The sequence below is a fragment of the Balaenoptera acutorostrata genome, chromosome 4, assembly GCF_949987535.1.
Source record: "Balaenoptera acutorostrata chromosome 4, mBalAcu1.1, whole genome shotgun sequence".
Lineage (NCBI taxonomy): Eukaryota > Metazoa > Chordata > Mammalia > Artiodactyla > Balaenopteridae > Balaenoptera > Balaenoptera acutorostrata.
The window spans coordinates 32,989,643-33,004,524 of NC_080067.1; the positions used below are offsets into that span (position 1 = coordinate 32,989,643).

Genomic DNA, 14,882 nt, shown 5'->3' on the forward strand with positions numbered 1-14,882 from the left:
TACCCTAACGCACTAATACAGATGAAATGTTAAGTGGAAATCCAGAGATAGTGGGAGAGGCCAAAGCATTTTCAATAGTCTATATGCGGACAAGAATAGACAGCAGCCTGGCTGCAGTGGGGATTTCATAAGAAAACCAGTAGAAAATAAAGGTTCCTAAACTGGTCTCTGAGAGCTCTCCTCCTTGGATTAGGACTAACACTACACAGGCAAACATAGTCCTATACCTCACAAGAGACACCCTTTCAGGCCATAGATACTTCTGCCAGTAATATATTTTTTTCAAAACATGTAAGTTCCCATAATTTGGTTATGAAACCAATTATAGCTCTCCATTTCCTTTGTGCTAAAGAGTGAAAGTTTTTTCAGTTGTTGTTTGGGTACCAATCTCTGGGATGAACATCCGTGCTCTCTGATGCTATTCTCTCTACTCTCAAAACAACTCATCCTATTTTGGAATGCTTTCTAGCTCGGAACCTCTTTTAGTTCCAAACTCTCTCTTATGAAGACAGGAGCTGTCCCTCCCCAACCTCCCACATTGCACAGCTGTTTATGAGGCTTGTAATTAATGAAGATTTGCTAACAATCACACACCCAGTGATGTTCCGGGCTTGTTGAGAGAAGCAAGGGTGGGCAGCAGTCACTGGGCTGGGCCTTCAACTGTGCATTTTGCCAATGGGCTGTAGATTAGCTATTATATTTTTTAGTAAGAGAATTTCTGGAAGCTCTACTGGTATAGTTCAGGCTATATTACTTGGGAAATATGAAACGATCTGAAATGTAGAAAAATTAAAGGGGAATTTTCTGAACAGAATTAGGTTTTGTTGCTGTTGTTGTTGTTAGGCCTATTTAAAGGTAGTAATACTATATCCCCTACCAATTCTTTAGAATTTCCCCATTTATTATCTGGGTTGGTTGATTTCTATTTTCAATTGATTATAAAATGATAGCTTCTGCAGCCAACCTCACTTTCTTTGTTCTGATGATGAGAGCTTGATGTAGTATGAAGGTTGAAAAGTCAAGTATCTGTAGGAGTCAAAGAAGGAACCAAGCAAAGCAGCCCAGCATTAGAAGTCAGTAGATGGCAAAAAAAAAAAAAAAAAAAAAGAAATCACTGGAGAGAGATGAGGACTGGGGTGGATTAGTGAGAGAATGCTCTGCTCCATTCAGTTGCCATGTGAGAATGTGTGCCTGCTCTGAATACTCCTCAAGTGTTTCAAGAGAAGCTAGGAATCTGGATTTTAACATGACAGCTTTCAGCTTGGAAATGTTGGCAACAAACTCAAAGTTTTAAGAAAAGCACTCTGTAACCCAATACGTTGCGGGCCAAAGCAAACACATCTGCAGGCTGGATCCAACCCCAGGCCATCAGTTTGTGACTTCTGATCCAGATGGATCAGTGGTTATGGCGATGATTTGGGACTGGTTCTTTTCAGACTTAAAAACAACTGGTTGCTAGTGATCGAAACGTTCTCACTTACAAGTTGTTCTCTTCGTTTCCTGTTTTTATAACAAATCTTAAATCACATTAGTCTGATATTTGAAACCTGCTGGTTAAAAGTAGAGGGACCATACATCCAGGACTGCCCAGCACAGCACTGGCTTAGGCTTGTAGCAGTTAAAATTATTAATACTGTTCCCTTTCATTCCTGACATGTTCCAGTTTGGACAATAAATTATATAGATGCTTTATTTAAGAGTCTCTTTTATCCCCACTCCCCCATTTTTCACTTACTTTTACTTTTTATTTATTTTTTTAGAGCGAAAACTTTTATGTTTAGAATTAACCAGCTGGACTCAGTTTAGGTGACCCCAATTTTGCTGGCAACATCCAAAGCATCATACTCAGGAGCCAGTGGAACATATGCCTTCTTCCCTCCATCAGGCCTGATCAGAATGTTGACTTTGGCCATGTCAATGTCATAGAGCTTCTTCACAGCCTGTTCAATTTGGTGCTTGTTGGCCTTGACATCCACAATGAACACCGGTGTGTTGTTGTCTTCTATTTTCTTCATGGCTGACTCGGTGGTGAGGGGGAACTTGATGATGGTATAGTGGTCAAGCTTGTTTCTCCTAGGGGGCGCTCTTCCGAGGATATTTGGGCTGCCTCCTGAGCCGCAGTGCTTTGTGCCGTCCGAAGGTGTGTGACGTCCGGACCTCCTTTTTTTTTTGTGACTGTGGATGCCTTTCAACACTGCTTTCTTGGCCTTCGAAGCCTTTGCTTCGGCTTGGGCTTTCGGAGGAGCAGGGACTTCCTTCTTCACCTTTGGCGCCATCTTTGTGAAAAGGGGTCACTTATTTTTATTTTTTATTTATTTATTTATTTATTTATTTAATTTTTATTGAAGTATAGTTAATTTACAATGTTGTGTTAGTTTCAAGCATACAGCAAAGTGATTCAGTCAGATTCTTTTCCATAATGGGTTATTACAAGATATTGAGTATAGTTCTCTGTGGTATACAGTGGGTCCTTGTTGTTTGCCTACTTTATATATAGTAGTATGTGTCCATATATATGCATTTTGTGTGTGTATATTATATATATATATATTTTTTTTAAACAGCTTTATTGGAGTATAATTGCTTTACAATGGTGTCTTAGTTTCTGCTTTATAACAAAGTGAATCCGTTATACATATACATATGTCCCCATATCTCTTCCCTTTTGCATCTCCCTCCCTCCCACCCTCCCTATCCCACCCCTCTAGGTGGTCACAAAGCACCGAGCTGATCTCCCTGTGCTATGCGGCTGCTTCCCACTAGCTATCTATTTTACATTTGGTAGTGTATATATGTCAATGCCACTCTCTCACTTTGTCCCAGCTTACCCTTCCCCCTCCCTGTATCCTCAAGTCCATTCTCTAGTAGGTCTGTGTCTTTATTCCCATCTTACCCCTAGGTTCTTTTTTTTTTTTAATTTACTTATTTATTTATTTATTTTTGGCCGTGTTGGGTCTTCGTTTCTGTGCGAGGGTTTTCTCTAGTTGTGGCAAGCGGGGGCCACTCTTCATCACGGTGCGCGGGCCTCTCACTATTGCGGCCTCTCTTGTTGTGGAGCACAGGCTCCAGACGCACAGGCTCAGTAGTTGTGGCTCACGGGCCTAGTTGCTCCACGGCATGTGGGATCTTCCCAGACCAGGGCTCGAACCCGTGTCCCCTGCATTAGCAGGCAGATTCTCAACCACTGCGCCACCAGGGAAGCCCAACCCCTAGGTTCTTCATGACTTTTTTTTTTTTTTTTAAGATTCCATATATATGTGTTAGCATACGGTATTTGTTTTTCTCTTTCTGACTTGCTTCACTCTGTATGACAGACTCTGGGTCCATCCAGCTCACTACAAATAACTCAATTTCGTTTCTTTTTCTTTTTCGTTTCCATTGTATATATATGTGCCACATCTTCTTTAGCTTTTCATCTGTTGATGGACACTTAGGTTGCTTCCATGTCTTGGCTATTGTAAATAGAGCTGCAATGAACATTTTGGTACATGACTCTTTTTGAATTATGGTTTTCTCAGGGTATATGCCCAGTAGTGGGATTGCTGGGTCATATGGTAGTCCTCTTTTCAGTTTTTTAAGGAACCTCCATACTGTTCTCCATAGTGGCTGTATCAATTTACATTCCCACCAACAGTGCAAGAGGGTTCCCTTTTCTCTACACCCTCTCCAGCATTTATTGTTTCTAGATTTTTTGATGATGGCCATTCTGACCGGTGTAAGATGATATCTCATTGTAGTTTTGATTTGCATTGCTCTAATGATTAATGATGTTGAGCATTCTTTCATGTGTTTGTTGGAAATCTGTATATCTTCGTTGGAGAAATGTCTGTTTAGGTCTCCTGCCCATTTTTGGATTGGGTTGTTTGTTTTTTTGATATTGAGCTGCACATGCTGCTTGTAAATTTTGGAGATTAATTCTTTGTAAGTTGCTTCATTTGAAAATATTTTCTCCCATTCTGAGGGTTGTCTTTTCATCTTGTTTATGGTTTCCTTTGCTGTGCAAAAGCTTTGAAGTTTCATTAGGTCCCATTTGTTTATTTTTGTTTTTATTTCCATTTTTCTAGGAGGTGGGTCAAAAAGGATCTTGCTGTGATTTATGTCCAAGAGTGTTCTGCCTATGTTTTCCTCTAAGAGTTTGATAGTGTCTGGCCTTACATTTTGGTCTTTAATCCACTTTGAGTTTATTTTTGTGTACGGTGTTAGGGAGTGTTCTAATTTCATTCTTTTCCATGTAGCTGTCCAGTTTTCCCAGCACCACTTATTGAAGAGGCTGTCTTTTCTCCATTGTATATTCTTGCCTCCTTTATCAAAGATAAGGTGACCATATGTGCATGGGTTTATCTCTGGGCTTTCTATCCTGTTCCATTGATCTATATTTCCGTTTTTGTGCCAGTACCATACTGTCTTGATTACTGTAGCTTTGTGGTATAGTCTGAAGTCAAGGAGTCTGATTCCTCCGGCTCTGTTTTTCTTTCTCAAGATTGCTTTGACTATTTGGGGTCTTTTGTGTTTCCATACAAATTGTGAAATTTTTTGTTCTAGTTCTGTGAAAAATGCCATTGGTAGTTTGATAGGGATTGCATTGAATCTGTGCTTTGGGTAGTATAGTCATTTCCACAATGTTGATTCTTCTAATCCAAGAACATGGTTTATCTCTCCATCTGTTTGTACCATCTTTAATTTCTTTCATCAGTGTCTTATAGTTTTCCACATACAGGTCTTTTGTCTCCTTAGGTAGGTTTATTCCTAGATATTTTATTCTTTTTGTTGCAGTGGTAAATGGGAGAGTTTCCTTAATTTCTCTTTCATATTTTTCATCATTAGTGTATAGGAATACAAGAGATTTCTGTGCATTAATTTTGTATCCTGCTACTTTACCAAATTCATTGATTAGCTCTAGTAGTTTTCTGGTAGCATCTTTAAGTTTCTCTATGCATAGTGTCATGTCATGTGCAAACAGTGACAGCTTTACGTTTTCTTTTCCAGTTTGGATTCCTTTTATTTCTTTTTCTTCTCTGATTGCTGTGGCTAAAACTTCCAAAACTATGTTGAATAATAGTGGTGAGAGTGGGCAACCTTGTCTTGTTCCTGATCTTAGTGGAAATGGTTTCAGTTTTTCACCATTGAGGACAGTGTTGGCTGTGGGTTTGTCATATATGGCCTTTATTATGTTGAGGAAATTTCCCTCTATGCCTACTTTCTGCAGGGTGTTTATCATAAATGGGTGTTGAATTTTGTTGAAAGCTTTCTCTGCATCTATTGAGATGGTCATATGGTTTTTCTCCTTTAATTTCTTAATATGGTATATCACATTGATTGATTTGCGTATATTGAAGAATCCTTGCATTCCTGGGATAAACCCCACTTGATCATGGTGTATGATCCTTTTAATGTGCTTTTGGATTCTGTTTGCTAGTATTTTGTTGAGGATTTTTGCATCTATGTTCATCAGTGATATTGGCCTGTAGTTTTCTTTCTTTGTGACCTCTTTGTCTGGTTTTGGTAATCAGGGTGATGGTGGCCTCATAGAATGAGTTTGGGAGTGTTCCTCCCTCTGCTATATTTTGGAAGAGTTTGAGAAAGATAAGTGTTAGTTTTTCTCTAAATGTTTGATAGAATTCGCCTGTGAAGCCATCTGGTCCTGCGCTTTTTATTGTTGGAAGATTTTTTTTTTTTTTTTTTTTTTTTAAATATAAGCAACTTTTTTTTTTTTTTTTAAGATTTCTTTATTGATTGATTGATTGCTATGTTGGGTCTTCGTTTTTGTGCTATGGCTTTCTCCAGTTGTGGCAAGTGGGGGCCACTCTTCATCGCGGTGCGCGGGCCTCTCACTATTGTGGCCTCTCTTGTTGCGGAGCACAGGCTCCAGACGCGCAGGCTCAGTAGTTGTGGCTCACGGGCCTAGTTGCTCCGCGGCATGTGGGATCTTCCCAGACCAGGGCTCGAACCCGTGTCTCCTGCATTAGCAGGCAGATTCTCAACCACTGCGCCACCAGGGAAGCCCTGTTGGAAGATTTTTAATCACAGTTTCAATTTCAGTGCTTGTGATTTGTCTGTTCATATTTTCTATTTCTTCCTGGTTCAGTCTTGGAAGGTTGTGCATTTCTAAGAATTTGTCCATTTCTTCCAGGTTGTCCATTTTATTGGCATATAGTTGCTTGTAGTAATCTCTCATCATCCTTTGTATTTCTGCAGTGTCAGTTGTTACTTCTCCTTTTTCATTTCTAATTCTATAAATTTGAGTTTTCTCCCTTATTTTCTTGATGGTTTATCAATTTTGGTTTGGTTTATCAATGATTTATCAATTTTGGTTATGGTTTATCAATTTTGTTTGGTTTATCAACTTATCAATTTTGTTTATCTTCTCAAAGAACCAGCTTTTAGTTTTATTGATCTTTGCTATCATCTCCTTCATTTCTTTTTCACTTATTTCTGATCTGATCTTTATGATTTCTTTCCTTCTGCTAACTTTGGGGTTTTATTGTTCTTCTTTCTCTCTAATTGCTTTAGTTGTAGGGTTTGGTTGTTTATTTGAGATGTTTCTTGTTTCTTAAGGTAGGATTGTATTGCTATAAACTTCCCTCTTAGAACTGCTTTTGCTGCATCCCATAGGTTTTAGGTCATCGTGTTTTCATTGTCATTTGTTTATAGGTATTTTTTGATTTTTTCTTTGATACCTTCAGTGATCTCTTGGTTATTAAGTAGTGTATTGTTTAGCCTCCATGTGTTTGTATTTTTTACAGATTTTTTCTTGTAATTGGTATCTAGTCTCATAGCATTGTGGTCGGAAAAGATACTTGATATGATTTCAATTTTCTAAATTTACCAAGGCTTGATTTGTGACCCAAGATATGATCTATCCTGGAGAAAGTTCCATAAGCACTTGAGATGAATGTGTATTCTCTTGTTTTTGGATGGAATGTCCTATAAATATCAATTAAATCCATCTTGTTTAATGTATAATTTAAACCTTGTGTTTCCTTCTTTATTTTCATTTTGGATGATCTGTCCATTGGTGAAAGTGGGGTTTTAAAGTCCCCTACTATGATTGTGTTACTGTCGATTTCCCCATTTTTGGCTGTTAGTATTTGCCTTATGTAGTGAGGTGCTCCTATGTTGGATGCATAAATATTTCAATTGTTGTATCTTCTTTTTGGATCGATCCCTTGATCATTATGTAGTGTCCTTCTTAGTCTCTTGTAATAGTCTTTGTTTCTTTTTTGTTTGTTTGTTTTTAAATATTTATTTATTTATTTATTTATTTATTTATGGCTGTGTTGGGTCTTCGTTTCTGTGCAAGGACTTTCTCTAGTTGTGGCAATTGGGGGCCACTCTTCATCACGGTGCATGGGCATCTCATTATCGCGCCCTCTCTTGTTGCGGAGCACAGGCTTCAGACACGCAGGCTCACTAATTGTGGCTCACGGGCCTAGTTGGTCAGTGGCATGTGGGATCTTCCCAGACCAGGGCTCGAACCCGTGTCCCCTGCACTGGCAGGCAGATTCTCAACCACTGTGTCACCAGGGAATCCCAATAGTCTTTGTTTTAAAGTGTATTTTGTCTGATATGAGAATTGCTACTCCAGCTTTCTTTTGATTTCCATTTTCATGGAATATACTTTTCCATCCCCTCACTTTCAGTCTGTATATGTCCCTAGGTCTGACGTGGGTCTCTTGTAGACAGCATATATACAGGTTTTGTTTTGGTATCCATTCAGCCAGTCTATGTCTTTTGATTGGAGCATTTAATCCATTTACATTTAAGGTAATTATCGATATGTATGTTCTTCTTACTATTTCCTGAACTGTTTTGGGATTGTTTTTGTAGGTCTTTTCCTTCTCTTGTGTTTCCTGCCTAGAGAAGTTCCTTTAGCATTTGTTGTAAAGCTGGTTTGGTGGTGCTGAATTCTCTTAACTTTTGCTTGTCTGTAAAGGTTTAATTTCTCTGTCAAATCTGAATAAAGTCCTTACTGCATAGAGTAATCTTGGTTGTAGGTTTTTCTCCTTCATCACTTTAAATATGTCCTGCCACTCCCTTCTGGCTTGCAGAGTTTCTGCTGAAAGATCAGCTGTTAACCTTATGGGGATTCCCTTGTGTGTTATTTGTTGTTTTTCCCTTGCTGCTTTTAATATTTTTTCTTTGTACTTAATTTTTGATGGTTTGATTGATATGTGTCTTGGCATGTTTCTCCTTGGATTTATCCTGTATGGGACTCTCTGTGCTTCCTGGACTTGATTAACTATTTCCTTTCCCATATTAGGGAAGTTTTCAAGTATAATCTCTTCAAATATTTTCTCAGTCTTTTTCTTTTTCTCTTCTTCTTCTGGGACCACTACAATTTGAATGTTTGTGCGTTTATTGTTGTCCCAGAGGTCTCTGAGACTGTCCTCAATTCTTTTCATTCTTTTTTCTTTATTCTGCTCTGCAGTAGTTATTTCCACTATTTTATCTTCCAGGTCACTTATCTGTTCTTCTGCCTCAGTTATTCTGCTATTGATCCCTTCTAGAGAATTTTTAATTTCATTTATTTGTTGTTCATCACTGTTTGTTTGCTCTTTAGTTCTTCTAGGTCCTTGTTAAACGTTTCTTGTATTTTCTCCATTCTATTTCCTAGATTTTGGATCATCTTTACTATCATCACTCTGAATTCTTTTTCAGGTAGACTGCCTATTTCCTCTTCATTTGTTTGGTCTGGTGGCTTTTTGCCTTCCTCCTTCATCTGCTGTGTGTTTCTCTGTCTTCTCATTTTGCTTAACTTACTGTGTTTGGGGTCTCCTTTTCGCAGGCTGCAGGTTCATAGTTACAGTTGTTTTTGGTGTCTGTCCCCAGTGACTAAGGTTTGTTCAGTGGGTTGTGTAGGCTTCCTGGTGGAGGGGACTAGTGCCTGTGTTCTGGTGGATGAGGCTGGATCTTGTCTTTCTGGTGGGCAGGTCCATGTCTGGTGGTGTGTTTTGGGGTGTCTGTGGCCTTATTATGATTTTAGGCAGCCTCTCTGCTAATGGATGGTTTTGTGTTCCTGTCTTGCTAGTTGTTTGGCATAGGGTGTCCAGCACTGTAGCTTGCTGGTTGTTGAGTGGAGCTGGATCTTAGCATTGAGATGGAGATCTCTGGGAGATTTTCGCCATTTGATATTATGTGGAGGTAGGAAGTCTCTTGTGGACCAGTGTCCTGAACTTTGCTCTCCCACTTCAGAGGCATAGCCCTGACGCCTGGCTGGAGCACCAAGAGCATGTCATCCATATGGCTCAGAATAAAAGGGAGGAAAAAAATGAAAGAAAGAAATAAGATAAAATAAAATAAAATAAAGTCAAATAAAATGAAATAAAGTTATGAAAATAAAAAATAAAATATAATTATTAAAAAAATTTTTTGAAAAGTAATTAAAAAAAGAAAGAAAGAAGAGACCAACCAAACCAAAAAACAAATCCACCAATTATAACAAGTGCTAAGAACTATACTAAAAACAAAAACAAAAACAAAATGTGGACAGACAGAACCCTAGGACAAATGGTAAAAGCAAAGCTATACAGACAAAATCACACACAGAAGCATACACATACACACTCACAAAAAGAGAAAAAGGGGAAAAATATGTATATATCGTTACTCTCGAAGTCCACCTCCTTAATTTGGGATGACTGGTTGTCTATTCAGGTATTTCACAGATGCAGGTACATCAAGTTGATTGTGGAGATTTAATCCGCTGCTCCTGAGGCTGCTGGGAGAGATTTCCCTTTCTCTTCTTTGTTAGCACAGCTCCTGGGATTCAGCTTTGGATTTGGACCCACCTCTGCATGTAGGTCGCCTGAGCGCATCTGTTCTTCGCTCAGACAGGACGGGGTTAAAGGAGCAGCTGCTTCGGGGGTTCTGGCTCACTCAGGCCGGGGGGAGGGAGGGGTACGGAGTCCGGGGTGAGCCTGTGGCGGCAGAGGCTGGCGTGACGTTGCACCAGCCCGAGGCACGCCGTGCATTCTACTGGGGAAGTTGTCCCTGGATCACGGGACCCTGGCAGTGGCGGGCTGCACAGGTTCCCGGGAGAGGAGGTGTGGATAGTGACCTGTGCTCGCACACAGGCTTCCTGGTGGCTGCAGCAGCAGCCTTAGCGTCTCATGCCCGTCTCTGTGGTCCGCGCTGATAGCTGCGTCTGGCGCCCATCTCTGGAGCTCCTTTATGCGGTCCTCTTAACCTCCTCTCCTCGTGCACCAGGAAACAAAGAGGCAAGAAAAAGTCTCTTGCCTCTTAGGCAGCTCCAGACTTTCCCGGACTCCCTCCCGGCTAGCTGTGGCGCACTAGCCTCCTTCAGGCTGTGTTCACGCCCCCAACCCCAGTCCTCTCCCTGCGATCAGACCTCCAAAGCTGGAGTCTCAGCTCCCAGCCCCCGCCCGCCCCGGCGGGTGAGCAGGCAAGCCTCTCGGGCTGGTGAGTGCTGCTCGGTACCGATCCTCCATGCGGGATCTCTCCACTTTGCCCTCCACACCCCTGTGGCTGGCTCTCCTCCGTGGCTCTGAAGCTTCCCCCCTCCGCCACCCGCAGTCTCCGCCTGCGAAGGGGCTTCCTAGTGTGTGGAAACCTTTCCTCCTTCGCAGCTCCCTCCCACTGGTGCAGGTCCCGTCCCTATTCTTTTGTCTCTGTTTTTTCTTTTTTCTTTTGCCCTACCCAGGTACGTGGGGAGTTTCTTGCCTTTTGGGAGGTCTGAGGTCTTCTACCAGCGTTCAGTAGGTGTTCTGTAGGAGTTGTTCCACATGTAGATGTATTTCTGATGTATTTGTGGGGAGGAAGGTGATCTCCATGTCTTAATCTTCTGCATCTTGAAGCTCCTCTGGTCACTTATTTTTAAATTTGTTTCTTTTTAAAAAAGCTCTCATGGAACATTTAAAATATTTAAAAAACTGATAATGCCATAAACATCTATGTAGCCATCATCCAGTTTCAGCAACTATCAACTAACCACCAGTAATGTTTCTTCTATACCCTCAGCCACTCCCCAACTCCTGTATTATTTTGAAGGAAATCCCAAATTCTATATGATTTCATCCATAATTTTTATGCCCTTTGAATCAATATTATTTAAGTACAACCTCCCACTAAACATTTGCATTTTACCTCATTACATTTCAAATTTCTTATCTTCCCCAATACCTTGACTTCTTTGTAGCCTCTTTCCTTTCCCACTGTCTGCCATTAGTCTGTCGTTCTGTTCCTGAGTCCTAGTATTGAGAGACTTTATCAATATTTCTCAAGAACTTTTCAGGAGTCATTGAATACTTGTTGCTGCTGAGGGAGATAGCCAATATTTGTGTCTAAAAACAAATTATTATATTTATTATAAAAATAAAAGATAATATTTTGAACTTTGTTTTTTCTAGTCTGTTAACTGCATCCGTCTTTTCAAATATTGATTTTTCCATTGGTTTTTCCCTTTGAATTATTTTTGGTGAATTTATCTCATTGCTTTGTTACACAGTTGGAAGAGTGTTGCCAGATTCCAGTTCTCTGAAGACTTCTGTTGTCTATTGTGGACTAATCTTGGGGTCTAATTTCAAGGTTCATTTGACATTTTGGTGGAAAATGTGTATTCTGGTAACTATGTCCTTTGAAAAACTTTGTGAGTTGCACATGATCAGAGAGAGAGAGAGAGAGCGAGAGAAGGCATGACTGTTAAACTTTGATAAATTTATTAAGGACTCAAGATACTTTTTATGTTAGAATTTTCTTCATAGTTTAAAACAATGTTGTGTTAGTTTCTGGTGTACAGCAAAATGATTCAGTTATATACATATATTCTTTTTCAGATTCTTTTCCATTATAGTTTATTACTATATTGAATATAGTTCCCTGTGCTATACAGTAGGACCTTGTTGTTTATCTATTTTATACATAGTAGTTTGTATCTGCTATACCCAAACTCCTAACTTATCCCTCCCCCTCCTTTCCCTTTTGGTGAGTTTGTTTTATACGTAAGCAAGTCTGTTTCTATTTTGTGAATAAGTTCATTTGTAACACTTTTTGGATTCCACATATAAGTGATATCACATGATATTTCTCTTTCTCTGTCTGACTTACTTCATTTAGTATGATAATCTCTAAGTCCATCCATGTTGCTGCAAATGGCATCATTTCATTCTTTTTTAAATGGCTGAGTACTATTCCATTGTATATATATGCCACAATTTGTTTATTCATTCATCTATATACGGGCACTAAGGTTGCTTCCACATCTTGGCTATTATAAATAGTGCTGCTATGAACATTGGGGTGCATATATCTTTTTGAATTTGAGTTTTCTCTAGATATATGTAAGGGCAAATAATTTCTACACTGCTATAATTAGTGCCATAGATACTTTGTTTTAAAAATCAACTTTATTAAGGTATAATTCACATACAATAAAATGTACCTATTTTTGGTGTACATTTTTGAAAAGTTTCAAAAAGTTTTCTTTTTCATTAGAAAATTCTCACTTAATATAATTTTGCAATGTTTTTTGGTCTTAATAATCTTTATATTTTGATTATATATACATATATTTAATTGAAAAAAGCTGTTAAAAGGTAGAAAATACTACTCTTTTTCTAGCTATTGATACAAGTTTCCAGTCTTACTCTACGTACAAATTTTTCTGGCTAAGACTGGCCCTGGGTAAAATTTGGAAACAAGCAAAGATTTTGCTTTAAATTTCCTCTTGGAGTCCATTTCTGCTTCCTCCTCCTCATCATTCCAAGGTGGCCTGTCATTACAAGCCACACCTCCACCTCAGATGTTTATCACTTTGGGACAGAAGTTTTTACACTTTAGATTCCTGATTTTGTATTTAATTTGCTAATGCCTTTAGTGGTAGAGATTTTCAGTCAAATATATAAATGTCCCTTAATCATGTGTTGTTTGAAGACTTATCCCTTCTATAAAGTTACCTCTGACAGTACACTTGGTCATTTCTAGATTTTCTCTGACTTTTGCAGGTATCTAATTCCTATCCTGCAAGGAGTGCATGAAAGGACAAAGCATCATGAGTGTGTGTGTGTGTGTGTGTGTGTGTACCAACACGTGTTTTATTGCCTTGGAAAGAAGAGGTATCCTTCTCCAATATCTTGTGTAGGATGAGTTGGAGAGTTTTCTACTTTTCAAACTTTTATAAATTCTCTAGTCCTGACATATCCTGTTCTTTGCCTGGCTGGGTAGATAAAGTGCAAGCTTGAAGGGCTACGCTGGCAGAATGACCTTTCATTCTCCCAGGTGGATTGAATCAGATACTGCTTTCCTCAAACACTCAATCACAATTCTTAGTCACAGACTAGGTCACAGCCAAGCAGTCAGCCTCAGGGTATGGTCATGTTCAAGTTCAGCTCATTAGTACCAACCGGGGCTAATGTCTTTTGTTTTTGTTCTCATAGTTCTGTTAGGAAAGTGCAGGATTTAGGCTGCTTTGAAAAATTTAATCCTCCCTTCCCAAGTTTTTGACTGTGGAACAGCTAGAGAGGGATGGACTTTGGAATTAAACAGACCCATCTGTGTGTGTATTTATTTCCTCTCTCCCTCCCTTCCTGCCTTCCTTCCTTCTTTCCTTCCTTTTTACCTTTCTTGTTTATTGTTTCATTTGTTTATTATTGAAAAGAGATAAAAGAGCATGGTACAATTTCAAACAAATTTAAGAGTATGTGATGGAAAGTAAGCAGTCCCTCTATCTCAAGTCTCTAAACTCCTTTCCTAAAGGCAGCCAAACTTAGCATTTTCGTATGCGTCCCTCCGTAAAATTTCATTTCATAATCAAACACATATTTGTATTTATACCCTTTAATTTATATCCTGTTAAAAAGCTCAGATGTACCTGGCTTATTTTCACTTGAAATGTGTCCAGAATATTGTTTCAAAACAGCACCTACAGATCTACCGCATTCTTTCTAAAGACCATGTTTGGCTACATAGTGTTCTATTGCATTGTACATACTTTGTTGAACCAATCTCCTGTGGAGGGAACTTAAGTTATTTCTAGTCAAAAAATTCTTTTTGGTTATTAAGGATGATACCACAGTGAGTATTCGTAGAGATACATGAGGATAATTATTGGAGACATTCCTGAAGTAGATTGTGATGTCTAACATTAAAATTTTAATAGTTATTGCCAAATTGTCCTTCAATGAAGTTTCATCAACTTATCCTCCCAGTAGCAACATTTGAAAATGCTTGGTTTCAGACTATTAGTATCAAACTTTTCCAACTTTGCCTACAAATTCATTTTTCTTCAATAAATAACAAGCACTTTCCCTTCCTTTCTCCATTCTCCTGCCACCTTTGTCTTATTTTTAATCACAGAATAAGATATTGAAGGTTATAGCTTATTAGAGTTAAGCATAAATTCCAAATGTTGACTATGCAGTCATTCCTTGTAAGGAAGAAAGAGGTGTTTCTCTGGGCCTACATTCAATTTCCATGCTTCAGTCCCTCTTTGCTTTAACTCTGCCCACATGCTGCTTATGTGGCAGTGTTAATTGGGCATTCTGCCTTTTGAATCTCATGTAGAGTGTACATCTAACTCGTTTACTACAAAATTTAAAACAAAAATGAAGAGAGTGAACACAACCATTAGAGTTGTTGTGAATCATTTGAGTTAAATGTAAATGCAGAAAGAAAATAGGAAAACTACTATTAAGTGCACCTTGCCCTTCTCAGTGTAATACAGTACAGATTTACAATGTTAACTATTTCCACCATCTATCTATTTAAAAGCTGTGAGATTGAAATATGAATAAGTCAGGTATTTAAATACTAATTTTACTTAAAAAAATCTGTACTTTTTATTAAAATATCATTATGCATATTTTAAAGTTAAAACTCTGTGCTATGTAAATGTAGAGGTAAAATTCCCATTTATCGTCCACTGAATG

General features: G+C 38.8%; 1 pseudogene; it reads right to left on the reverse strand.

The window, feature by feature from the left end:
- Positions 1-1,802: 1,802 nt before the first annotated feature.
- Positions 1,803-2,276, reverse strand: LOC102999762 (60S ribosomal protein L23a-like; annotated as a pseudogene).
- Positions 2,277-14,882: the final 12,606 nt, after the last annotated feature.